The sequence below is a fragment of the Lampetra planeri genome, chromosome 29 (assembly GCF_965212315.1).
Source record: "Lampetra planeri chromosome 29, kcLamPlan1.2.h2, whole genome shotgun sequence".
Classification (NCBI taxonomy): domain Eukaryota; kingdom Metazoa; phylum Chordata; class Hyperoartia; order Petromyzontiformes; family Petromyzontidae; genus Lampetra; species Lampetra planeri.
In genome coordinates, this window is record NC_136135.1 from 3,648,913 (window position 1) to 3,674,935 (window position 26,023).

Here is a 26,023-nt window from a genome sequence, read left to right on the forward strand (position 1 = left end):
ACCGAGTTCGGTTCGTGACCACGGCCAACATCAGTGACGAGTTATACCTGAAGTATTTTAAAGCGCGCAGACCCCACGAATTCCAAAACGGCGCTGCGGTAAAAAATCGTCGTGGGCACGCAAAGCCGCGATCATTTTCACCCGCGAATAGTCACGATTTGCTGTATTCCGGAATTGGATATCTTGATTTCGGCTGGAGGAATCCCATGGGCTGTGAGGCTCTTTTTCGCAGACGTCCAGCCCTTCGCGACGCGCACCCGGTACTTCCCGGGGATCTCAGACGGGCGCGGGGGGAGACTTTTAACGTTCGCTGGGAAGCAAACATAATGTGGTAATTCACGGTTGAATTATATCCGCGGTATTAGCCGGGAGTGGCCGGTGGGCACGAACCGCGAAACCTCTGCGTCAGGGTCGGGAGGATGAGGGGGGAGGGGCAAGAGGGGAGAGGAAGGGGGTGGATGAGGGGGGAGCGAACGCACTTACTGGCCGGCCACGTCACCGACGCGTGACGTCGTTACGCATCCGCAGCGTTGTTAGAGAACTGCCCCGCAGAACGAGACGTCGCAGAACTACTGCTGAGACCCCTGGCCGAGCGGCGTCTCATTCCGACCCGCTAGCAGGTTGCTGTGCTGCCCCACGCAGCCCCCCCGCCCCCTCAACCGGTGGGCGAAGCCAACGCGTTGGTTGATAGGATTCTGTGAGCGAATTTTGTAAAATGAAGAAGCAGATCTCCGCACGCGTGTGTGCGCGTGTGTACGATGGACAACGACAGGGAGATTAACAGTGTGCTGCTGTTGTTGTTGTTCGGGAAAAGGTGGAAGGAGCCGGAAAGAGAGGAAGACCTCACGGAGTGCGGCTCGCCGATGACATCGTGAGAGATCGGTGCCAGAGAGACTTTGCACAACTTGAGCACATTGGGGCACGAGACAGAGAGGGAAGGTTGGGGGGGGGGGGGAAATTACGAAATGTGGAGTGGACACCTACTAGGTCCCCACGGATCGTGATGATGATGAAGAGGAATCAGAAGGAGAAGATGGCTTTTTTACTTTTGTGAAGTCATCGCATTCCCACAACATTTTCGGGCGGTTAATGGACAACTCGAAACGTTGGGGCAGACCGGCCCCTATTGATTCTATTGTGCCACCTTGTTTGCTGAGCATACGCCTCGTGTCGCTCGACTGGCGTGCCCCGCCGTGAACTCTTCACACCGTGGTCACTCCGCTGCTGGATGGACACGACGGGCCTCCCAAAAAGGCCTTGGACAGGCTCACCCTCGCGTTCCCGCGATCTCGCGACGGTTGTAATGAGCCGATCTCATCGCTCCGTCTCCTCTGTTGACGTCCCCCCCCCCCTCCAGCCCCCCCCCCCCTCTCTCCGATTGCATTCCGTCCCTTGGCCGTCGTTCCGTAACCACGCTCTCCACCATCGGCCAGCGCCCCTTCTTAGCCGTGACCGCGTCCTTCCCGGGTCCCACTCACTCTTCTTAAGGGGGTTGCCGCGGTGGATCAGAGGTGTTAACCACCTCGCCTTGTTGACAGGAGGTCGTGGGTTCCATCCCAACCCTGACAATGCCTGCTGCTGTATATTTGGAGTTTGTGTGTCTCTCGCCCATCATCATCACGGTGGCTAGGAGATGTTAACCACCTCGCCTTGTTGACAGGAGGTCGTGGGTTCCATCCCAACCCTGACAATGCCTGCTGCTGTATATTTGGAGTTTGTGTGTCTCTCTCCCATCATCATCACGGTGGCTAGGAGATGTTAACTACCTCGCCTTGTTGACAGGAGGTCGTGGGTTCGATCCCGACCCTGACAATGCCTGCTGCTGTATATTTGGAGTTTGTGTGTCTCTCGCCCATCATCATCACGGTGGCTAGGAGATGTTAACTACCTCGCCTTGTTGACAGGAGGTCGTGGGTTCCATCCCAACCCTGACAATGCCTGCTGCTGTATATTTGGAGTTTGTGTGTCTCTCGCCCATCATCATCACGGTGGCTAGGAGATGTTAACTACCTCGCCTTGTTGACAGGAGGTCGTGGGTTCCATCCCAACCCTGACAATGCCTGCTGCTGTATATTTGGAGTTTGTGTGTCTCTCTCCCATCATCCCAGTGGCTAGGAGATGTTATATTTGGAGTTTGCGTGTCTCTCTCTCTCTCCGTGGTGATGTCGATGTTTCTCCGGGTCCTCCGGTTTCTCCCTCCGCGTTTAGAATGAGCACGCGTTTAGAGTTGTTTGGCCGCTGTGAATCTCCGCGTGACGATAAGCCACTGCGTTGAGCTATCACTTGTGGACGGGTCGCTTCTGCGAAGGGCCGAGAGAGCCGAGTGGGGCCTTACCTGGTGAAATAATTTCAACAACAAAATAGTTGTTGTTTTAGTTGCCTTGTCATTGCGCCGTGTGGCTTTTCACCATCGAGCTCAACATTCCCAAAACAACCCCACCACCATGCTTCACCATTCTGGCAAATCGCCCGATGATGCTGGATGATGCAATCACCAGCAAAACGTCGTTCTACTCAAATTGTAAATGTTGTCGATTTACTCTCCAACACACCGGTGGGCTGAAGTAGTAACTAATTGGCCTTTTGTTTACGTGACAAATCCCTTACTGATTCGCTGTGTCGGGTGATGGAGGGTTACACGACACAACATTTATACTCGACGCGATCGAACCCAACAAACCTTTATTATGACCCCCACCATGCTCTCGCCATTCTACGCCAGGGGCCGCCAACATTCGGAATAGCACGGTCGGGCTATGCACGGCGCGAAAGAAGTCCTACATACGTACAAACCCCGTGGCTCCAGAGAGGCGTTGCGGCTCGCTACGGAACCCCTTAGCGACGTTCTCGCATTGCGGGACCACTGTCCCGCGGTCGACGATGCACATTTGCGCGTGGCTCTGAAAGAAATGGCTCTTCTGATTGCGACTCCGATCCACCTGCAAATCGCCGTTCTAGCTACCCAATGTGGTGGCGATGCAACAAACCCCGTCACTTGCGGCCCTTCGCCGGCACGCCCGAGCGGCGAGTGGCAGCCGCCGTCAGCGCGCGCGTCGATACATCCCGCACGCTCGAACACCGCGTGCCGTTTGCCGGTGCAGCCGTAGCGGCAACGAAATCGTGCCGATGTCCCTCCCTCCTCGAGCCGTGCCGGTTCATGGGGGTCTGTTTGACCGTACTTCACCACTTGTGGCTGGTCAGATGGCAGCGGGGGGGGGGGGGTGTGATGGAGGCGGGGGGGGAGGTTAGGAGTAGATGGGCTAGGAATCCAACTCAGGCCCTCTGCGGACAAAGCGGGCCTGAAAATAAAAGCCCCCCCCCCTCCCCCTCGATGTTTAAGCTCGCAGTGGCGTATTTTAATTCGAGCGGTATACAATTGCGCCAACTCTCTCATCCGCGCCGGAATGTCGCGCACAGCATCAACATTTGTCGGATGGCGACGGGGTTTTTTTTTATTCCCCCCCTCCCTCACTCCCCCCCTCCATCCCCCCCTCCCCCCCTCCCTCCAAACACCGTGCCGCTGGCCCTTTCGCCACGCCACCCAAACCTGGCGACCCTCGGCATTCTCATCTCGCTTGGCCGCTTCCCGTGATGGGTAACGATGGTGCGTGGGCGACTCCGGTGATGATGACCCGGCTGGCCGCCGCCGCCGCTCCTCCGGTACGGAATGCCGTTGCAGGTGACCGCGGTGCGTAGGGATGCCACCGGTGGCTTGGAGATGTTCGCTACGTCGCCTCGTATACAGGAGGTCGTGGGTTCGATCGCGACCGTGACGACGCCTGCTGCTGTATAGTTGGAGTTTGCGTGTCTCTCTCTCTCTCATCATCATCACGGTGCCCAGGAGATGTTAACTACCTCGCCTCGTATACAGGAGGTCGTGGGTTCGATCGCGACCCTGACGACGCCTGCTGCTGTATAGTTGGTTGTTTGCATGTCTCTCTCTTTCTCATCATCATCACGGTGCCCAGGAGATGTTAACTACCTCGCCTCGTATACAGGAGGTCGTGGGTTCGATCGCGACCGTGACGACGCCTGCTGCTGTATAGTTGGAGTTTGCGTGTCTCTCTCTCTCTTTCTACCCCCCCGTGGTCGCGTGGATTTTTTTTTTCCTCCGGTTGTTTCCATCCACATTTAGAATCGACGTACGACCAGAGCATTTGGCCGCTTTGAATTTCCACGCGACGATGATGATGATGAGCAACTTCGTTGAGCTATCATACGTGGTGGCCCGGGGTCGTTTCTGAAACACAGAGGAGCGACACAGCTCAGCGCGGCCTTCCCCGGTCAAATAAGAAGAACTTTTTTGTGGCTGAGCTTACTTTAGCATTGCTCTGTGACAGGCGAGGCTGACGTTTCACGCAAACGGAACTTCTTCGGAGCGGAGAGAGATAAGGGTGGGGGGTTGGGTGGCGGAAATATTGACGTGGGGTTGGAGGTCACCCCCTTACACTCGGTGAGGTCTTGGACACAGAGATGTGGGTGGTTGGTGGTGATAATGTTGAGGGTGTAGATTTCTGTGCGTGAGTGCGTGTGTGTCTGTATGTGTGTCTGTGTGGGGAGCGGTAGTGTAGCGGTTAGCGCGCTGTGCTATGAACCCCAGCTCACGGCCAATACCCAGTGACGATTATCTGAACCGGTCGTGGGCCTCCCCTAGGTCGGTTCAGCCTGAAATGAGTACCTGGTGCAGTGTGTAAACATCGCCACTGGGGAGACAAAGGCGGTTCGGGTGTGGTGCTGGCCACCCACCCCCTCGTGTACCGTTCCGGCCTTCATAGGTTCTCGTTAACAGCACTTGCCCCTACAGTCTGTTAAGGCTATATGGGGCATCTTTGTCTACTCTTGTGGGGAGCGGTGGTGTAGCGGTTAGCGCTACGCTCACGGCCAACAACCAGTGAGGATTATCTGAACTGCTCCTAGGGCTTCCCCTAGGTCGACTCAGCCTCAAATGAGTACCTGGTGCGATGTGTAAACATCGCCACTGGGGATACAAAGGCGGTCGGGCGTGGTGATGGCCATCCACCCCTCGTGTGCCGTGCTGACCTTCATAGGTGCTCGCTAACAGCACTTGCCCCTACAGTCTGCTACATGCTACACGGGGGATCTTTGTATTTTCCTGTGTGTCTACTTATGTAACCAGCTGTGTGCGCGCGCGTGTCCCAACTGCGTGTGTGACTGCATCTGTGTGTACGCGACTGTGAATGCCTGTGTCTGAGCCTATGTGAATGCGTGTGCGTGTGTGTGTAGGGAGCGGTGGTGCAGCGGTTAGCGCTACGAACCCAGCGACCCGGGTTCGATTCCCGCTCACGGCCAACGCCGGTGACGATTATCTGAACCGGTCCTGGGCCTCCCCTAGATCTACTCAGCCTCAAATGAGTAGCTGGTGCGGTGCGTAAACATCGCCACTGGGGAGACAAAGGCGGCCGGGCGTGGTGCTGGCCACCCACCCCCTCGTGTATCGTGCCGGCCTTCATAGGTGCTCGCTAACAGCACTTGCCCATACACTCTGTTAAGGCTATACGGGGGATTTTTTCATTGTGTCTCTGGGTATGTATGTTTCTGTGTGTATGTCCCTGTATGTCTCTGTGTGTGTGTCTCTGCGTGTCTCTGTATGTCTGTGTATGTCTCTGTGTATGTCTCTGTGTGTGTCTCTGTATGTCTCTGTGTGTGTGTCTCTGTGTGTGTCTCTGTGTATGTATCTCTGTATGTATCTGTGTGTGTCTCTGTGTGCCTCTCTGTGTGTGTCTCTGTGTTTGTATCTCTGTATGTATCTGTGTGTGTCTCTGTGTATGTCTCTGTGTATGTCTCTGTGTATGCCTGTTTCTTTATGTCTCTGTATATGTCTCTGTGTGTCTCTGTGCATCTCTCTGTGTATGTGTGTCTCTGTGTATGTATGTCCCTGTATGTCTCTGTGTATGTCTCTGTGTATGCCTGTTTCTGTATGTCTCTGTGCATCTCTCTGTGTATGTATGTCCCCGCGTGTGTGTCTCTGTGTGTGTCTCTGTGTGCGTCTCTGTGTGTGTCCCTGTCCCTGTACATGTGTGTGCGTGTGTGTGTCCCTGTGTGTGCGTGTGTATATGTATTGGCCACACTGCCGTCCACACGCCCTTGCCAAGTCTCGCTTGTGCAAGGAAAAGCGCGCGTTATGCAGCCACTTGGCACCGCTTGGGGTCATAGCGACCTCGCGTTTTAAACTTCGTATAGTTTACATTGTACGCCCTATTTACCGTTATAGCCATTATCAGCAGCGTCATCGGCACGGCCACCATCATCATCATCAGCAGCACAATCATCGACGGTGGTATTTACGCGTAGGAGAACAGAGTGTAAGTCGCAGCACGGCATAGCCGGCAATAATGTACACACGGACGGCAGATACACCACATTTGTTGGTTTGTTTTAGGAGCTGGTGGGAGGGAGGGGGGGGAGAAGCTGGGAAGAAGAAAAAAAATATATAAATGTAACACAAAAAAAAAGTTGTTGGCTTCGCAGATTGCATAAGATGATTTCAGCTGCAAATGTTTATTGGGGAGGGGAGGGGGCAGCAGCAGAGGAGGAGGAGGAGGGGTGGGGGTTTAGTTTAGTTTGCTCTACGCAGCCCCTGCCGATGGGGCCGCGTGTCACCCTCGTTGGCCACGATTAGTGAGGTCCCCCCGGTCACGTACCCCCCCCCCTCGTTACTGCCAATGTATTACTATTATTACCGCCGAACCGGGAATGGCTTAGTGGCTTCGCAACGTTGCAGCAACAGCAGCAACAGAAAGCTCGTGCGGGTGTAAAGCTAGAGGCTGGGACTTTGTTGTTGTTGTTGTCTTTAGTGGTGGTTGTTGTTGTTGTTGGTGTTCCATCGCCGCCGTTGTTGATGCTGCTGCTGCCACCACTGCGGCGCTATGGTTAGCGAGCGCCCGTTTCGTTCTCCCGGTGCGGCGTTTTGAAACAAACCCAGTGACGTGCCGACGTTGGGCCAACGTTGAACCAACGTTGAGTCAACATTGGGCTAACGTTGGGCTAGCGTTGAACCATAGAACGACTGTCCAACGTTGGGTCAACGCTGGCTCAACGTTGGGTCAACGTTGGGCTAACGTTGACCCATAGAACGACTGTCCAACGTTGGGTCAACGTTGGGTCAACGTTGGGTCAACGTTGGGTCAACGTTGGGCTAACGTTGAACCATAGAACGTTGAACGAACGTTGAACCGTCGTTTAATGTTTACTGGGCACGGTGAAAGTTTCTTAAGATCGCCCCCCTCCCCCAGCTACCCACCCACCTTGTTGTGTCCAACCAGCATTATGGAATGTCCGGTGAAGTGTGGGCCCCCTCCGTCTGCCAGTGGTTGGGACGAGCGAGCAAGCACTTGCAGGCGCTGCGCCTTTGCCACCTTACCGCTCGAAGTCGACGTCTCAAGGAGTTGAAACTTCGCCAAGGCCACGCGGTGCCATTTTCGGGGAAGTATGTACGTTGGATTTGATTGCACTGCGCCGTGTACCTCGCCCGGCTCGGTTCGATTCCCGCTCGCGCCCAACGCGATTATCTGTAGCGGTCCTGGTCCCTCCCGTAGGTCGTCTCGGCCTCAAATGAGTACCTGGTGCGCTGTGTAAACGTGGTCACTGGGGAGACAAAGGCGGTCGGGCACGTTGCTGGCCACCCATGCCTTCGTGTGTCGGTCCGGCCCGAATGGGGGCTCTCTAACAGCGCTTGATACAACAGCCTGTGAAGGGTGGATCTGTTTCGTTGTAGCAGAACAGTTATGCTTTATTGCGTGCTGTACGTTGCCGCATGTGGTCGAGGAGCGGTGGCGCAGTGGTTAGCGAGCGGCGCTATGAACCCGGCGACCCGAATGTTTCTTGGCCGCTTGACGAACGTTAGTGGCGAGCGTGATAGCTGCACCCCCACCAACACGCCCACCGCCCCCCCCCCCCCGTGCCTTCCACCTTTCACCAACGAGCACTGACCAGCGTGGTGAAGTATGGTCACGTAACTCCCGTGACCTTTAACACAGCGCGGGGGCGGAGGGCATTCATCCAACAGTGCCGTAGATTTACATAATAGTGCTTTAAAATTATTATTTTTGAATGTATTCGTGAATGTTATAACAACAACAATTCAACGTGTCGGGTCTCTGTGGTTCTTTGGAGTATTATTTGTGGTCTGGGAGCGGTTATAAAGCAAATGCGGAGTATTATGCATCCTGGGATGCGGTTTTGCCGTTGGGGTTTATAATAATCGCACAATGCTGCTAATTTAAACGCAAGCCCCGAGTTTCAACTAAAACTATTTCTGCCCCTCGAACGACTCATCATCCCTGGCGTGCATAAATAAAATTGACTTGGGGGGGGGGGGGGGGTCGGGTTATTGGCAGATGTAAAGGTTAAAAATGCACTCGCATAATGATACCAGACGTCATCGTTGTCGTCTGCAGTAGCCACGGTTCAAACCGCCGGGGGATAAATGATAAATGCCTCCCCCCAAAGATTTTCCATCCTTCACAGTCCCGCGATGCAACAATCCAGCCGGCCGTGTGCTGGGATACTCGACCCTCCCTCCCTCCCTCCAGCCAGCCAGCCAGCCAAACTTTCGTCTGACACGGCACCGTGCGTGACAGCATGGTACCGTTGTGCCGAACGTGTGCGGCCTGGCCGCAAATGATAGCTCGACGAAGTGGCAGACGAATGCTCTGTGACGCGTGACGTCGATTCTGAACGTGGAGGGGGGGAAACGGCAGGACCACGGGGAGAGACACGCAAACTCCAAATATGCAGCAGGCGTCAGGGTCAGGATGGAACCCACGACCTCCTGTAGACCAGGCGAGGTAGTTAACATCTCCTAGCCACTGTGGGTGTCAGGGTCTGGGATGGAACCTACGACCTCCTGTATACCAGGCGAGGTAGTTAGTATCTCGCCGCCGTGGGAGGAACTACACAAACGGGTACACTCTCGAACCCACTTGCTGTACTGCCACCTCCTTGCCCACGACGTCGAACGCAGTCCCAGCGAGGTTTTGGGGGAGTTTCTCAAATATTAACGTAATCCACCAACCCCCCCTCGTCTGTTCCTCCGTGCACGTGGCCTGTGCCATGCTGAGTGGATCTTCGTCCTGCTTGCTCCACCGCCGTTTGATTTCCAATCGGTGTAGGCGAGGATGTTTTTAACACGTAGCCTTTCACGACCAATATTATCATTATTAACCGTAATAAATGTTTTTTTTTGGGGGGGGGGAGCGGAGGGCGGTTAGATCTCCGTAAGTATAAACGTGCCGTTAAACCCGCCACCACCCGACACGCGGCCAGCTGAGTGAGGCTTGCCACGTCAACAGAACGTGCCCAATTCGTTTCGAGCTCGGCACGCCGCAGTGCAGGGAGAGTAAAACCCGCGACGTTTGTCAACGCCAGTGCCGCGACGTTTCCGCCGGTGATTGCAACAGCCGGCGTCATCGGGCGATCCGCCACACGCTGGAGATCCGTGTGATCCACCAATCCCGGCTGCATTGCTCTTGCGATGGGTTTTGCCATCGCTGCGCTGATGATCGGGGACGCAACGGCGTAGCCTACGCGTTGACGCGCGCGCGCGCTGAACAGTTGCCACCTTCCGCCGCTCGGCGGCCGTGACGTCGCCGCAGCGTTTTGCACCAGGCTAGGTGCACCCCGAAGCAGACACCAGATGTTATCGGACGACTAAGGTTGCTGGAAGACGCACCACCTGTGCTGCCCACCGTGCCAACTTGCTTTCGTTTTAGCCGCCCGATGCGCCGCGCTCGTTGTTGTGAGCGTCGCTCCCCTGCCATCTGCTGCTGCTGCTGGAGGGCGACTGCCTCCAACTGCCCTTTAGAGTCCTTCACGAGCCTGCTCCAAGTGGCTGTCAGCGAACACCTATGCAGGTCGGCAACACCGCGCCTGGTCGCCTTTGTCTCCCCAGTGGCGATGTGTACGCATCGCACCAGGTACTCATTTGAGGCTGAGTCGACCTAGGGGAGGCCCGGGACCGGTTCGGATGATCGTCACTGGCGTTGACCGTGATCGAGCGGGAATCGAGCTCGAGTCGCTGGGTCCGTAGTGCAGCGCGCCAACCACTAGGCCCCCACTCCTTCACACACACCATCCTTACTTGGGGAACGTATACCATCATGTAATTTGTTTACCCAAGAAAGTGGCACTGAGTCTTCTTAAGACTGCTTTGTCAAGAGGTGTCCTGCTACACATGGGGACATTCGACTGTGCGACGATATTGGAGAGCAACCCGGGGAAAGCTCGCGACACGCATGCCAGGGGTGGCGAGATGTTAACTACCTCGCCTGGTATACAGGAGGTCGTGGTTTCGATCCCGACCCCGACGCCTGCTGTGAATTTGGAGTTTGCGTGTCTCTCTCTCTCAGGAGGTCGTGATTTCGATCCCGACCCCGACGCCTGCTGTGAATTTGGAGTTTGCGTGTCTCTCTCTCTCCCCGTGGTTGCGTGGATTTTTCTGTGGGTCCCCCGGTTTTTCCCCTCCGCATTTAGAATCAACGTCACGCGTTCAGTCTTTTGCTGCGATACATTTTCCACGCGGTAATAAGTTCACTTACGTTGAGCTCTCATTTCTAATGGCCAGGTCGCTTCTGAAAAACAGCCACTTAGCTCAGTGGGGCCTTACCTGGTAAAATAGAAAAATAAGTTGAGTTTAGAATTGGGGCGACTGCCCCGGGCCCCGCGTATTTGGGGGGGAGGGGGCGGGGCTCGTGCTTCGACGTCACGGTGTCAGGTGTATAACTCCCGGTTTAGTTTGAAGGCGTTTGTCGCCTCCACACTGAGTGGGATCAGCCCCCCGGGCCCCCCCCCCCCCCCTACGTTCGTACGCACGTTGAATTTCTTTCGCCGCCGTGCGTAGCTGAACCGCGCTGATCGGGAGGCGCTGGGGTAGGACAACTCAGCGACAGACGGCTGTGTTCGCGGACCCCACCGCGTGAGAGCGTTCGGTCGACCCACCAACCCCCCCCACCCACCAACCCACCAACCCCCCCCACCAACCCCCTCCACCCACTAACCCCCCCCCCCCATTTTTCTGCTGCCTACCAAAAACGACATATCCGAGAGGCGGGCATGGCCACCGCTCCCAGAATTATTTATAATTTTGGGGGTGAGGGGGGGGGGTCACTATTTCTTCATTTGAGCCCTCGCTGTCTGGCCAAGCCGCGTGCACAAGAACGGCCGACTCTCGCCCCCCCCTCCTCCCCCCCGTCCCATACTCCACTGCATCAAATCAACATTCTTCTTCTCTCTCGCTCTCTCTCTCTGCATTGTCCTGTGGAATTCTGACAGCAACCCCCCCCCTCCTCCTCCTCCTCCACCCGGCACCAATGGTGAGGATTATCTACATCGTCCGGCCAAAGGCAACAGGAGGATAAAGCAAAGTTGCCGCTCTGCCGCCTCGGTTAAACGCGCGCGTTGCGCTCGCTGGGTCCGATCGGACCGTCCGTCTCTGGGATAAAAAACCCTTCTAACGCAACCCTGCAGAGTTTCATTTTCTTTTTAGCCGAGGTTATTGCGCAGTTTCACCGGGCGCCTACCGCGTAGAAGGTTGGCGCGGTGGTCAAGGCGATCGTGCCTCGAGGTTCGGAGGGTTAGGGGTTCGATACCTGTACGGAGTTTGACGTCCTTCCCCTTGTTCTGCGGAGTGCGAGTGAGTGAAGGGAGTTTGTATGTTCTCCCCCTATTATGCGAGATCTGATCTGACATCATCGCACACTTACCAGATCTGATCTCACACCATCGCACACCAGATCTCACCTCAACCATCGCACACCATATCTCATCTCAACCATCTCACACTTACCAGATCTCATCTCACACCATCTCACAACAGATCTCATCACACACCCTCTCACACCAGATGTCATCTCAACCATCTCACACCAGATCTCATCTCACACCATCTCACACCATCTCACACCAGATCTAATCACACTCCATCTCACACTTACAGAATCCCATCGCGCACCATCTCAGGGTTAAACACATTTCCATGCAACCCTACAGGTTTAATTTCTTCGCGAATTTTTTTGCGTAATTAATTTATGGCACTCTGCCGCTATAAATAACGGTACTGCATCGTTATTATTTTTTTAACGCTTTCCATCGAAGATTGAGAGTGTTTGTGCATTAGCACTGACTGGGTGTAACTGCTACTGGTGGGGGGGGGCTGTGGGGAGGGGTTAGGGGTCAGGATAACTCTCGCCGGCAGAGCCGCCCCTCTGAGAGGTACACGGCAATTTGGGGTGACTGCCCCGGGCCCCGCGCTTTGGGGGGGATGGGGGGATCCCTCCACGCTTCGACGGCACGCCATCAGATGCAATGCTCCCGGTTTAGCTTGCGGGCTGCAGCTGTAAATTTCCACGCCATGATAAGCCCACGCTGTGTTGAGCTCTCACTTGCGATGGCCACGTCGCTTCTTACACAGCTCAGTGGAGCCTTACCTGGTTAAAATAAAATCTGAAACAAAATGTGTTTACGTTATAGCTTTGAGTTTGGTAGCCCCATGCGTACGCGCAATTCTGCACTTGCTCGCTGTTATTATAATCCAACGATCGCGATGTTGACGACACAGACGGTGACTTGGTGATGACGACTGCCCCCCCCTCCCCATTGCCCCCCCCCCCCCTCCGTTGCAGGACCCTCGCCTCTTCTGCGCCTCCCAACCCTGGAACCCCGTGCGTCATGTGACCTCGCGTGGCTCCGCAGCGATTGGCCGCCACCGTCTCCCCGGGAGCAGCGAGTAGGCGTGGAGGTGAGTGGGTGGCGCCGCGTGGCCCGAGACCAGAGCCGCCTGCCCGGGGCCCCGCGCTTTGGGGGGCCCTCTGTGCCGCTTCGATGTAACACTTCCGGTTTAGCTTTGAAGGCGTCGGGGGGGGGCCATACAGCGTGTCAGTTGCCCCGGGCCGTGTATCCCCCCCCGACCCCCCCTATGGAGGGGTTGTGGCTGAGACGGTGGTGTGGCGTGGTCAGAATGTCGCTCCCCCCCCCGACCACCACCCCCTAACGCGGAGGTCTGGAGGAGGGGAGTCCCTTTACCCCGAGCGAAGCTTTCAGAGAGTACTCTTTGGGTCTTTCGGTGAAGTCACGTAAATAGGAAAAAAAAAATCAAAATAAATCACGACGTTTCGATCGCAACACAAGCAATCGTCTTCGGGTGAAAAAAATACAGCGAGTATTTTTTCACCTACGTCACTTTAACGCAAGACCTAAAGAGTATGAATTCGTGCAGTCACGAAAGCTTCAAGTCGAGATTGTTCCGGAGAGTAAACGTTGAGCCCGCGCTCGAGACCGTCCCTGCTGTCGGCACATGGTGACAAGACAAAATGTATTCAGCGACAGTCTCAACACCACCACCACCACCACCACCGATATATAGAGAGACAGAGATGCATCTTAGCTCAAGCCTGCCGCAAATCACGTGGGCACCCACACTGTGAACCTCTCCGATCTCAAACTCTTTGGTTTTTTCACACAACCGCGTAGCGAAAGCACAACCACTTAAGCGGTTGTGCTTTCGCTACGTTGTCAGCACCTGAAGAAGGACGCTTGTGTTGCGCCCGAAACGTCGTGATTTAATTTAGTTGTTTTCACTTATATATTTTTTTCATTGATTTTTTTATTTTTTTACCTACGTGACTTTACCAAAAAAAACAAAGAGTATCAATCCTTGCAGTCACGAAAACTTCAAATCTACAACTCTCCTCTCTCCCCCGCCCACTATGCACACAGACGCTGCTGCTGCTGCTTCATGCAGCAGCAGCAGCAGTGTCAAGGCCCTGGTGCAACCTCTCCCTCCTCTCTCTCCTCATCTCTCCTCACCCCCTTATCCTCCAGATTCCTCGTTCCACTTTCCACCCTTTCCCTTCGCATTACCCGTTCCTCCCTCCCTTCCTCGTCCTCTGCCTGCTTCTCTCCCTCCCTCCGCCGTTCCATTTTCCTGTCTCCCCCCCGATCGCCTTCCGTAACCTCGACTCGGCTGCCCCATCAGCCGTGGCGTGACCACGTGGCTACGGGCAGCCGCTGTGAGATGGGAAGAGAGAGCGAGCGCGATGTGGGCTGTTTAAACGTTGGGCCCTTAAAAGGCAAATCCGTGGCGCTTGATCTAGGTGACTGCAAGGGGTTGGTGGAGATTTTATTGTTTTGCTTTGCAAACCACCACTCGTGGCTGCCAAGAAAACGGTGGGTGCATAAGTGTTTCAAATTGGTGAGAGGTGTAGTGGACCCTCGTTTTGAATTCCTCCAAACTTTGAATGCCGTCATTTTGTTATTTTATTCTGGTCACAATCGAGAAAACACACGCTGGCTGTGTGCGTGGTCACGTCACGTATCCGTTACGTGTTATATTCAGTGCGTGTGTGTGTTGTCTGTGCAGGTGTGTGTATGCGTATGGTAATGTGTGTGCGTGCGTGTGTGTTGATGCGGTGGTGTAGCGGTTAGCGCGCTGCGCTATGAACCTGGCGACCCGGGTTCGATTCCCGCTCACGGCTAACACCAGTGACGATTATCTGAACCGGTCCTGGGCCTCCCCTAGGTCGACTCAGCCTTAAATGAGTACCTGGTGCGGTGTGTAAACATAGCCACTGGGGAGACAAAGGCGGTCGGGCGTGGTGCTGGCCACCCACCCCCTCGTGTACCGTTCCGGCCTTCATAGGTGCTCGCTAACAGCACTTGCCCCTACAGTCTGTTAAGGCTATACGGGGGATCTTTGTCTTTGTCTCTGTTGATGCACATGGCCTGGCACAAGCGTCGTGGTGACGTCACCGCCACTTAGTGGGGAATGGCGGTTGTTGTTGTTGTTGATGCATGTATGTGTAGTGGCTGACTTGGGAGACGCAAGTTCTTGGAGGCGGTTCTTTTATTTAACCGAACACCCTTTGCACAAGACACACCCTACGCTGGTACACACTCTTCTCTCTCGTTTATACGCAACTCTACGTAAGTTGCTAGCCTATGCACAACGCTGGCCGTCCGACACTGACGGCGCTGAAACGAGACAGACAACTACCGTCCAGCAGCGCAATGTCAGGTGAAGACGACAGCGACGATGGCGACGATCTTCAACAGCGACGACCACGGGGATCCCACTCCAAACGACAGCCCCGAGCTCCCCTCCCGGGGCCCCTCTTATACCCTCAGCGTGGGCTGGCTCCGCCCCCGGCGACGCCCCCCTTCTGGAACCTACCAGCGGGTTCTCGGTGTGCCCCTTCCGTAAACGTTCCCCTACATCCCTCTCTGGTCTATCACGTGACCTGCTGTCAGTCAGGGCTGCTGCAAGCTGCAGGTCCCCTTCCCTGCCAGCTGCTACGTGACCGATTCTATGTCACGACACAAGTCGACACGTGTGTGTTGGTAAGTGGGGAGCGGTAGTGTCGTGATTAGCTCCCTGCGCAATGAATCCGGCGACCCGAATTTGATTCCCGCTCGCGGCCACCACCAGTGGCGATTATCTTAACCGGTCCGGGGCGTCCCCTAGGTCGACTCAGCCTAAAATCTGTACCTGGTCTGTGTAAGCATTACCAGTGGGGAGACAAAGGCGGCCGGGTGTAGTGCTGGCCACCCACCCCCTCATGTGCCGTGCCGGCCTTCATAGGTGCTCGCTAACAGCACTTGCCCCAACAGTCTGTTAAGGTTATACGGGGATCTTTGTTTGTGTGTGTTAGAAGTGAGGAGCGGTAGTGTAGCGGGTAGCACCCTACGCAATGTATCCCGCGACTCAAGTTCAATTCCCACTCACGGCCACCACCAGTGACGATTATCCTAACCGGTCCGGGGCCTCCCCTAGGTCGACTCGGCCTTAATTAAGTACCTGTGTGATATGTATATATCACCACTAGGGAGACAAAGGTGGCCAGGCACAGCAGCGTGTCGGCCTTGGTGGGTGATTGCCAACAGCACTTGCCCCAACAGTCTGTTAAGGCTATACGTGGGATCTTTATCTTTTGTTTTGTGTGTGGGGGTCACGCGTGTGTCCGTGTGTAGCGCGCATGTTTAGCCGTGTTGGCAGCTGTAGCATATACGGAAGTTTCCCCAAAAGCAGGCATCATTTGTTTAATCTGCATCTTTTGGCAGCTTTACACACACACACGCGCACACACACGTGGTGTTGCTCGTCAGCTATCGTGTTCACAATAATATGGTATATAGAGGCACACAGAAGCGTGTATAAACACGGGTATATAATGTATCAAAGATGCCCCCTATAGCCTCAAATAGACTGTTGGGTCAAGTGCTGTTGGCGAGTGTGCGTATCATAGGTGCTCGCTAACAGCACTTGCCCCAACGGTCTGTTACAGGCTATACGGAGGATCTTTCTCTTTTGTATATATATACATACCACGTGTGTTTCTGTACGTCTTCTGTACACACACCCCACTGGCAAAAATAACCACCACCTGCTCGTGGTCTCGGGACGGTAGCGCCGCCGCCGCGGTGGGCTGTGACCGTGGGAGGTCAGGCCGACGTCAGGCAGATGTTTACCCCCCTCGCGGCGTGATCACATTCACCACGGTGGCGAGACAGGTCGGGTGAGATGTTAACTCCCTCGCCTGGTGTACAGGAGGTCGTGGGTTCGATACCGACCCTGACGCCTGCTGCTGTATATTTGGAGTTTGTGTGTCTCTGTCTCTCATCATCATCATCACGGTGGCTGGGAGATGTTGATGACCTCGCCTGGTACACAGGAGGTCGTGGGTTTGATTCAGACCCTGACGCCTGCTGCTGTATATTTGGAGTTTGTGTGTCTCTGTCTCTCATCATCATCATCACGGTGGCTGGGAGATGTTGATGACCTCGCCTGGTACACAGGAGGTCGTGGGTTCGATACCGACCCTGACGCCTGCTGCTGTATATTTGGAGTTTGTGTGTGTCTCTCTCTCCATGGTGAGATGTTAACTCCCTCACCTGGTGTGCAGGAGGTTGTGGGTTCGATACCGAGCCTGACGCCTGCTGCTGTATATTTGGAGTTTGTGCGTGTCTCTCTCTCCCCGTGGTCGCGTGGATTTTCCTCCGGGTCCTCCGGTCTTTCCCTCCACATTTAGAATCAACGTCACCGAGTATTTGGCCACTGTAAATCTCCACATGACGATGATGTCGAGCCGCGTCGTCCAGCTATCGTTTGTGATGGCCAGGTAGCCTCTAAGTGGGCCTTACGTGGTAAAATAAAAATCGTAGTTTCTAGCTTTTTAAATTGATGCGAGGGGCTGGTAACCCCTCCTCCACCCGAAACATATTTGCCAAAGGATGACAGGGAAAGCAACAGACATCAAAGTGGGCATGTCTCAGAAGCCAGTGAGGGGGACAAGCGTCAATGACCCCCCTGCAAAAAAAATGTCAGTACCTTCCTGAAAAAGAAACAAAAAATACGAAACTATTTTTTTTTTTACCAGTTAAGACCCACTGAGCCATATTGCATCACAAATGATAGCGCAACCAAGTGGCTTATCATCATAGCAGCCAAATACTCTTAAACGAGTGTAAGGGGATGACCTCCAACCCCACGTCAATCTTTTCGCCACCCTCCCCCAACCCTTCTCTCTCTCCGCTCCGAAGAAGTTCCGTTTGCAGTGAAACGCCAGCCACGCCTGCCACAGAGCAATGCTAAAGTAAGCTCAACAACAAAAAGTTGTTCTTATTTGACCGGGGAAGGCCGCGCTGAGCTGTGTCGCTCCTCTTTTTTTCATAAACGACCCCGGGCCACCACGTATGATAGCTCAACGAAGTTGCTCATCATCATCATTGCGTGGAAATTCATAGCGGCCAAATGCTCTGGACGTATGTCGATTCTAAATTTCGAGAGAAAAACCGGAGGACCCAGGAGACAAATCCACGTGACCACGGGGAGAGAGAGACATGCAAACTCCAAATACACAGCAGGCGTCAGGGTCTGGATCGAACCCACGACCTCCTGTATACCAGGCGAGGTAGTTAACATCTCCTAGCCACTGTGATGATGAGAGAGAGAGACACGCATACTCCAAATACACAGCAGGCATCAGGGTCGGGATTGAACCCACGACCTCCTGTATACCAGGCGAGGTAGTTAACATCTCCTAGCCACTGTGATGATGAGAGAGAGAGAGACACGCAAACTCCAAATACACAGCAGGCGTCAGGGTCGGGATTGAACCCACGACCTCCTGTATACCAGGTGAGGTAGTTAACATCGCCTAGCCACTGTGATGATGAGAGAGAGAGAGAGACACGCAAACTCCAAATACACAGCAGGCGTCAGGGTCGGTATCGAACCCACGACCTCTTGTATATCAGGCGAGGTAGTTAACATCTCCTAGCCACCGTGATGATGAGAGAGAGAGACACGCAAACTCCAAATACACAGCAGGCGTCAGGGTCGGGATTGAACCCACGACCTCCTGTATACCAGGTGAGGTAGTTAACATCGCCTAGCCACTGTGATGATGAGAGAGAGAGAGAGACACGCAAACTCCAAATACACAGCAGGCGTCAGGGTCGGTATCGAACCCACGACCTCTTGTATATCAGGCGAGGTAGTTAACATCTCCTAGCCACCGTGATGATGAGAGAGAGAGACACACAAACTCCAAATACAAAGCAGGTGTCAGGGTCGGGATCGAACCTACGAGCTCCTGCATACCAGGCGATGTAGTTAACATCTCCTAGCCACCGTTGGGGCACCACGAGTCTCGAGATTCAGGGAGTATTGGGACTCGGTGAGTCTGCATCGAATAATAATGCCACCATCCCTCGGAGGATACTCGGGAAAACAAGAGGAAATCGCTGCACAACCACGTGAGATGTCCGAAACGCTCACTGGGAAGAGAGACGCTAGATTTGAAGCTTTCGTGACTGCAAGGATTCATACTCTTAGGTTTTTTCGGTAAAGTCACGTAGGTAAAAAAATAAAATTAAAAGTTAATAAAAGTAATAATGGAAATAAAACACAAGTCTCCGTCATCAGGTGACGGTCCCACCTGATGACGGAGACTTGTGTTGCCTCCGAAACGTCGTGATTTATTATTTAATTTTATTTCCATTATTACTTTTATGAACCTTTAATTGTATTTTTTACCTACGTGACTTTACCGAAAAAAACCTAAGAGTAAGAGAGACGCTGCCATTCCCTCTGCCGGGAGTTGGGCCGCGAACGCCTGGGCTTGGATAGAATACGGGAGGTCTGGCAGACTGCCTGCCACTCCACTCACAGTGAGGGGTGGATAGTCATCTCCTGTGCCTGTGTGTACTCTGTGTGTGTGTCTGTGTGTCTGTGCTGTGTGTACTCTGTGTGTGTGTCTGTGTGTCTGTGCTGTGTGTACTCTGTGTTTGTCTGTGTGTGTACTCTGTGTGCTGTGTGTACTTTGTGTATGTGTGTGTACTCTGTGTGTCTGTGTCTGTACTGTGTGTCTGTACTGTGTGTCTGTACTATCTGTGTGTGTACTGTGTGTGTGTGCTCTGTGTGTGTGTGTGCTCTGTGTGTGTGTGCTCTGTGTGTGTGTGTACTCTGTGTATGTGTGTGTACTCTGTGTGTGTGTGTCTGTGTCTGTACTGTGTGTCTGTACTGTGTGTCTGTACTATGTGTGTGTGTGTACTGTGTGTGTGTGCTCTGTGTGTGTGTACTGTGTGTGTGTACTGTGTGTGTGTGTACTGTGTGTGTGTGTGTACTGTGTGTGTGTGTACTGTGTGTGTGTGCTCTGTGTGTGTGTGTACTGTGTGTGTGTGTACTGTGTGTGTGTGTGTACTGTGTGTGTGTGTACTGTGTGTGTGTGCTCTGTGTGTGTGTGCTCTGTGTGTGTACTGTCTGTGTGCTCTGTGTGTGTAGGGGAGTTGTGTGATTACGCGTGCCTGTGTGTCTACTCTGTGTGTGTGTACTTTGTGTATGTACGTGTGTACCCTGTGTCTGTACTGTGTGTGTGTACTCTGTGTGTGTGGGGGAGTTGTGTGTTTACGCGTGCCTGTGTGTGTACTCTGTGTGTGTACTCTGTGTGTGTTTGTGTGTGTACTCTGTGTGTGTACTCTGTCTGTACTGTGTGTCTGTACTGTGTGTGTACCCTGTGTCTGTACTGTGTGTGTGTACTCTGTGTGTGTAGGGGAGTTGTGTGTTTACGCGTGCCTGTATGTGTACTCTGTGTGTGTACTCTGTGTGTGTACTCTGTGTGTGTTTGTGTGTGTACTCTGTGTGTGTACTCTGTCTGTACTGTGTGTCTGTACTGTGTGTGTACCCTGTGTCTGTACTGTGTGTGTGTACTCTGTGTGTGTAGGGGAGTTGTGTGTTTACGCGTGCCTGTATGTGTACTCTGTGTGTGTACTCTGTGTGTGTACTCTGTGTGTGTTTGTGTGTGTACTCTGTGTGTGTACTCTGTCTGTACTGTGTGTCTGTACTGTGTGTGTACCCTGTGTCTGTACTGTGTGTGTGTACTCTGTGTGTGTAGGGGAGTTGTGTGTTTACGCGTGCCTGTATGTGTACTCTGTGTGTGTACTCTGTGTGTGTACTCTGTGTGTGTTTGTGTGTGTACTCTGTGTGTACTGTGTGTGTGCTCTGTGTGTGTAGGGGAGTTGTGTGTTTACGCGTGCCTGTGTGTGCGTGTTTACATGCTCTGTGCCGGTGTTTATGGTACAGTGAGTGTTACGTGCATTTTTCGAAACAGTAAACTCTGCATGTAAATAATGCAGCGGGTAGTTTATACAGAGGCATGGATAACTAAACGGCTTATACAGCAACAGCATCAGATTACTATATACCAACTTTCATAATCGTCATCATCATCTTACTATATACCAATTCTATCAGAATGATCAAATTACTTTCTACCAACTATTTCAGAGTCACTATCATCTTACTAGATACCAACTCTGTCATGATCATAAACTTATTATATACCATCTCGAACACATCATCATCATCACCACCATTATCATCATCACCACCATCCTCATTATCACCATCATCACCATCATTATCATCATTATCACCATCATCATTATCACCATCATCATTATCACCATCATTATTATCACCACCATCATCATGAACTGACCATCTATCCAAGCTATTACAATTCATCATCATGGTCATCTGATCATCTGCCCCAATTCATCGTAACTAGCAGCAGAATCCATCATTAGCATCATCATCATCATCAGTACCATCAATTGACAATCTACCGAATACATCAACATAACAATGACTTCCTATGTACCCAGGAAAAGGCACACTTGAATCTGAAGACGTTTTCACGATTGTCCTTGCAACGTTGGGACGTTTGACCAACACCAACGGCATAGTGCGTCGTCGTTGTTGTTGTCGTTATAATCTATGGGAGGGAACCAGACATCTCCGGAGGAAACCCATGCAGCGGTACGCAGGGAGACAAAGTACAAACTACACGCAGTTGGGGCGTCCGCGTCGGGAATCGAACCTAGGTCCTTCTCGCTGTGAGGCACACAGGTGTCACCTCTGTGCCCCCCCCCCCCCTTGCCCCCCCCACACTGTGCAGGGCTGGCTCACACGAGGTCGGCCCGGCTCGTCCTGTCGGGGCTGGCTCGGCTCGGCTGGGCTGGCTCGGGTTAGTTGGCTAAGAGATGTTAACTGCCTCGCCTGGTGTGCAGGAGGTCGTGGGTTCGATCTCGACCCTGACGCCTGCTGTGTATTCGGAGTTTGCGTGTCTCTCTCTCATCATCACAGTGGCTAGGAGATGTTAACTGCCTCGCCTGGTGTGCAGGAGGTCGTGGGTTCGATCTTGACCCTGACGCCTGCTGTGTATTTGGAGTTTGCGTGTCTCTCTCTCTCTCTCATCATCATCACAGTGGCTAGGAGATGTTAACTGCCTCGCCTGGTGTACAGGAGGTCGTGGGTTCGATCTCGACCCTGACGCCTGCTGTGTATTTGGAGTTTGCGTGTCTCTCTCTCTCTCATCATCACAGTGGCTAGGAGATGTTAACTGCCTCGCCTGGTGTGCAGTAGGTCGTGGGTTCGATCTCGACCCTGACGCCTGCTGTGTATTTGGAGTTTGCGTGTCTCTCTCTCTCTCATCATCACAGTGGCTAGGAGATGTTAACTGCCTCGCCTGGTGTGCAGTAGGTCGTGGGTTCGATCTCGACCCTGACGCCTGCTGTGTATTTGTAGTTTGCGTGTTCTCTTCGTGGTCACGTGGATTTTTCTCCGGGTCCTCCGGTTTTTCCCGACACATTTAGAAACATGCATTTAGAGTAGTTGGTTGCTGTATATTTCCACACGATAGGCCACTTCGTTGAGATGTCATTTGTGGAAGCCAGGTCACTTCTCAAGAAGAGATATATAGTTTAGTGGGCCTTACCTGTTTATAAAAAAAAACATTAATACTGTACTAAGCCAGGGTCAGCCCTGATTAGCTTTCACGATCTGATAGCACATCTACTGGACATCTGTGAAAAATGGGCTTTTATAGCCCATCGGATTCCTCCAGTATAATGACATTGATTCTGATCGCACGCCACTGATGTTAGACGAGGATAGGGAATCAAACCCAGACGGCCACGTTCTTAGTGCAGTGTCCCAAACGCTGCGCAACCAAACCAAGAATGATTTGGTCATATTCCTGTAAAAAAAAATGCATCTGGCAAGTTGAACACGAGGCCCTCATCCAGCAGTGGATATATCACGGCAGATGATCAGCATCATCTTCTTGGTTCTTTCGGTAAAGTCACGTAGAAGGGAAGTAATAAAATAATAAAAATAAAACATAATAAAACAATTCTCACGACGTTTCGGCCACAACGCAAGCAGCCATCCTCAGGCGAAGAATGAAACACCCCAAGCTTGGAGCGTATATTTAAGCTGGGTTAGAGGGGGGGGAGGTGGGAAGAAGAGCGCCTAAACAAAATAATTTGCATATCAAGAGGAATTCAGCATATGGAAAATGCGTAGGAGGTGGGCGGGGGGGGGTTCCAAATCAATACTATGCCCGTGCATTATGCAGGATTAGCAGCATCAAAGGGGGGGGGGGAAGGGGGGGAGCATTAACAAAGGAAAGGAATGTTAATAGTATGTAGCTGTAGTTACTAAACAACCACGTAAAAAACTACAGTATAAACTGCATGACAAACTAAAGTATAAACTACATAGCATCATCAGTAAACTTACTATACTCTACAATAAGCTGAGTTACTAACAGTAAGTAATACATGAAAAATTCTACGTTGTAAAAAATTATATAATATGCTTCCATCTAAACTTTATTCTCTTACATCACACGCGTCTATACCGTACTATATACTTCCATAGGCAAAACCAACATTAAATTACATACTGTATTGCTATAAACCACCCTATACCTTATACATTTTTAATATAACACTATGTATTATTCTACCCACCCTAATGTGTATCAAAATGGTTTATTACGTCCTTCCAGTGATTGCTAAGCCAGAATCCATCTTCTCGGTTAAAATTGTCTCTGTGTTTGTAAATGTGGATCGCCTCATGTACGAATCTCTCATGATAGCCAGATGGCTTGCAGAGAACCTCTGTCTTGGAGAAGTCAATGTCATGTGAGCCCACTGAGTTGTAACAGTGATCTGCCACGGCTGAGGTGTTTGTCCTACAGTGTTTCAGGTCAGCTTTATGTTCACGGATGCGGTCCGAGACATGTCGTTTGGTTTCCCCAATGTAACTGCTACCACAGAGGCAACTTAGTTTGTAGACACCAGGGTACTGTATGTCTGGAACCACATCTTTTACAGACGGTACCAGATGTGGTTCCAGACATACAGTACCCTGGTGTCTACAAACTAAGTTGCCTCTGTGGTAGCAGTTACATTGGGGAAACCAAACGACATGTCTCGGACCGCATCCGTGAACATAAAGCTGACCTGAAACACTGTAGGACAAACACCTCAGCCGTGGCAGATCACTGTTACAACTCAGTGGGCTCACATGACATTGACTTCTCCAAGACAGAGGTTCTCTGCAAGCCATCTGGCTATCATGAGAGATTCGTACATGAGGCGATCCACATTTACAAACACAGAGACAATTTTAACCGAGAAGATGGATTCTGGCTTAGCAATCACTGGAAGGACGTAATAAACCATTTTGATACACATTAGGGTGGGTAGAATAATACATAGTGTTATATTAAAAATGTATAAGGTATAGGGTGGTTTATAGCAATACAGTATGTAATTTAATGTTGGTTTTGCCTATGGAAGTATATAGTACGGTATAGACGCGTGTGATGTAAGAGAATAAAGTTTAGATGGAAGCATATTATATAATTTTTTACAACGTAGAATTTTTCATGTATTACTTACTGTTAGTAACTCAGCTTATTGTAGAGTATAGTAAGTTTACTGATGATGCTATGTAGTTTATACTTTAGTTTGTCATGCAGTTTATACTGTAGTTTTTTACGTGGTTGTTTAGTAACTACAGCTACATACTATTAACATTCCTTTCCTTTGTTAATGCTCCCCCCCTTCCCCCCCCCCCCTTTGATGCTGCTAATCCTGCATAATGCACGGGCATAGTATTGATTTGGAACCCCCCCCCGCCCACCTCCTACGCATTTTCCATATGCTGAATTCCTCTTGATATGCAAATTATTTTGTTTAGGCGCTCTTCTTCCCACCTCCCCCCCCTCTAACCCAGCTTAAATATACGCTCCAAGCTTGGGGTGTTTCATTCTTCGCCTGAGGATGGCTGCTTGCGTTGTGGCCGAAACGTCGTGAGAATTGTTTTATTATGTTTTATTTTTATTATTTTATTACTTCCCTTCTACGTGACTTTACCGAAAGAACCAAGAAGATGAATCCCTGCAGTCACGAAAGCTTTAAATCGAAAGATCAGCATCATGATAATGAAAGGCAATTACAGGTACCCCAAAAATGTAGCATTGATGGTGGTGGTGGTAATGATTTTGGTTGATGATGATGATTGGTGGTGGTGGTGATTATGGTTGGCAATGTTGAAGATTGGGTTGTGTATGTTGTTAAACTTCTTTCGCACGGTGCATAGCCAAGCGTGCTAATCGGAGATGGTGGTGGTGGTGGTGGCGGTGATTGTGATATTGGTGATGGAATGGTTGGTGGTGATGCAGGTGGTGGTAATTGATTCCCAACATCAGTGCAGAGTTGAATCTGAAGCGCGGTCTGCCCAGGGTCGACTCAACCTTAAATGAGCACGTGTCTGGGGTGCGTGTGAACCTCAGTGCTTGGGGACAAAGGTGATTGGGCGTGGTGGTGCTGGCTCATGTGCCATGCTGGCCTTCATAAAATATATCTCCCACACCTCATGCCCCCAACAGCCTGTGTTAGGCTACACGGGGAGCCTTTGTCTGCGGTGATGTTTTTTTTTTCCGTGGAAGCGGTGCTGCTGCTGCTGCTGCTGGTTGTGGTGGTGACGAGGCGTCGATGGATTCGTCGCTTAAAATCGTCTCCTCGCTCACGGTACACGCAAAGGCAGCGTGGCGCGTCACACGCCCGTCACGCGACCGTCCGCACGAGTCACACGCTCGCACCGGCGTTCCCGTGCGAATGCGGCGGGCAGAGCTGCTGCATGCGGGACACAAAGCGGAATATCGTCGTGGTGGAATGTTTCTTCTCTTTTCTTTTCTCCGTCGAATCGTGACACTTCGACGCACCCTTCCGAGCGGTGGGGTGGAGGCGTTGACTGACGAGCTGCGGTGCCGATGATGATAATCGCGGTGGTGGTGGTGGTGATGGTGGTGGTGGTGGTGATGGTGGTGGTGGTGGTGGTGATGGTGGTGGTGATACTGCTGCTGATTGTGTTGGTGGCATCGGGCTACGCTGGCGTCTTTGCTGCTGGTGATCGCGGTGACACTTTTCCTTATCTAAAGGCAAAGGCAAATAAAACCTCCACCCCCCCCCTTCCCCCCCATGTGGCATGTAACAGACTGTTGGGGCAAGTGCTGTTAGTGAGCACCTATGAAGGCCGGCACAGCAGACGAGGGGGTGGGGTGGCCAGCACTTACGCCCGGCCGCCTTTGTCTCCCCAGTGGCGATGTTTACACACCGCGCCAGGTGCTCACTTGAGGTTGAGTCGACCGAGGAG

General features: G+C 52.4%; 1 long non-coding RNA gene across 1 annotated transcript in view; it reads left to right on the forward strand.

The window, feature by feature from the left end:
- Positions 1-26,023, forward strand: part of LOC144728590 (uncharacterized) — a 164,426-nt gene that overhangs the window by 34,692 nt on the left and 103,711 nt on the right. Inside the window, exon 2 of the long non-coding RNA XR_013587540.1 lies at positions 12,639-12,754. This is a non-coding gene — a long non-coding RNA (uncharacterized LOC144728590). The remainder of the gene's footprint in view (positions 1-12,638; positions 12,755-26,023) is intronic.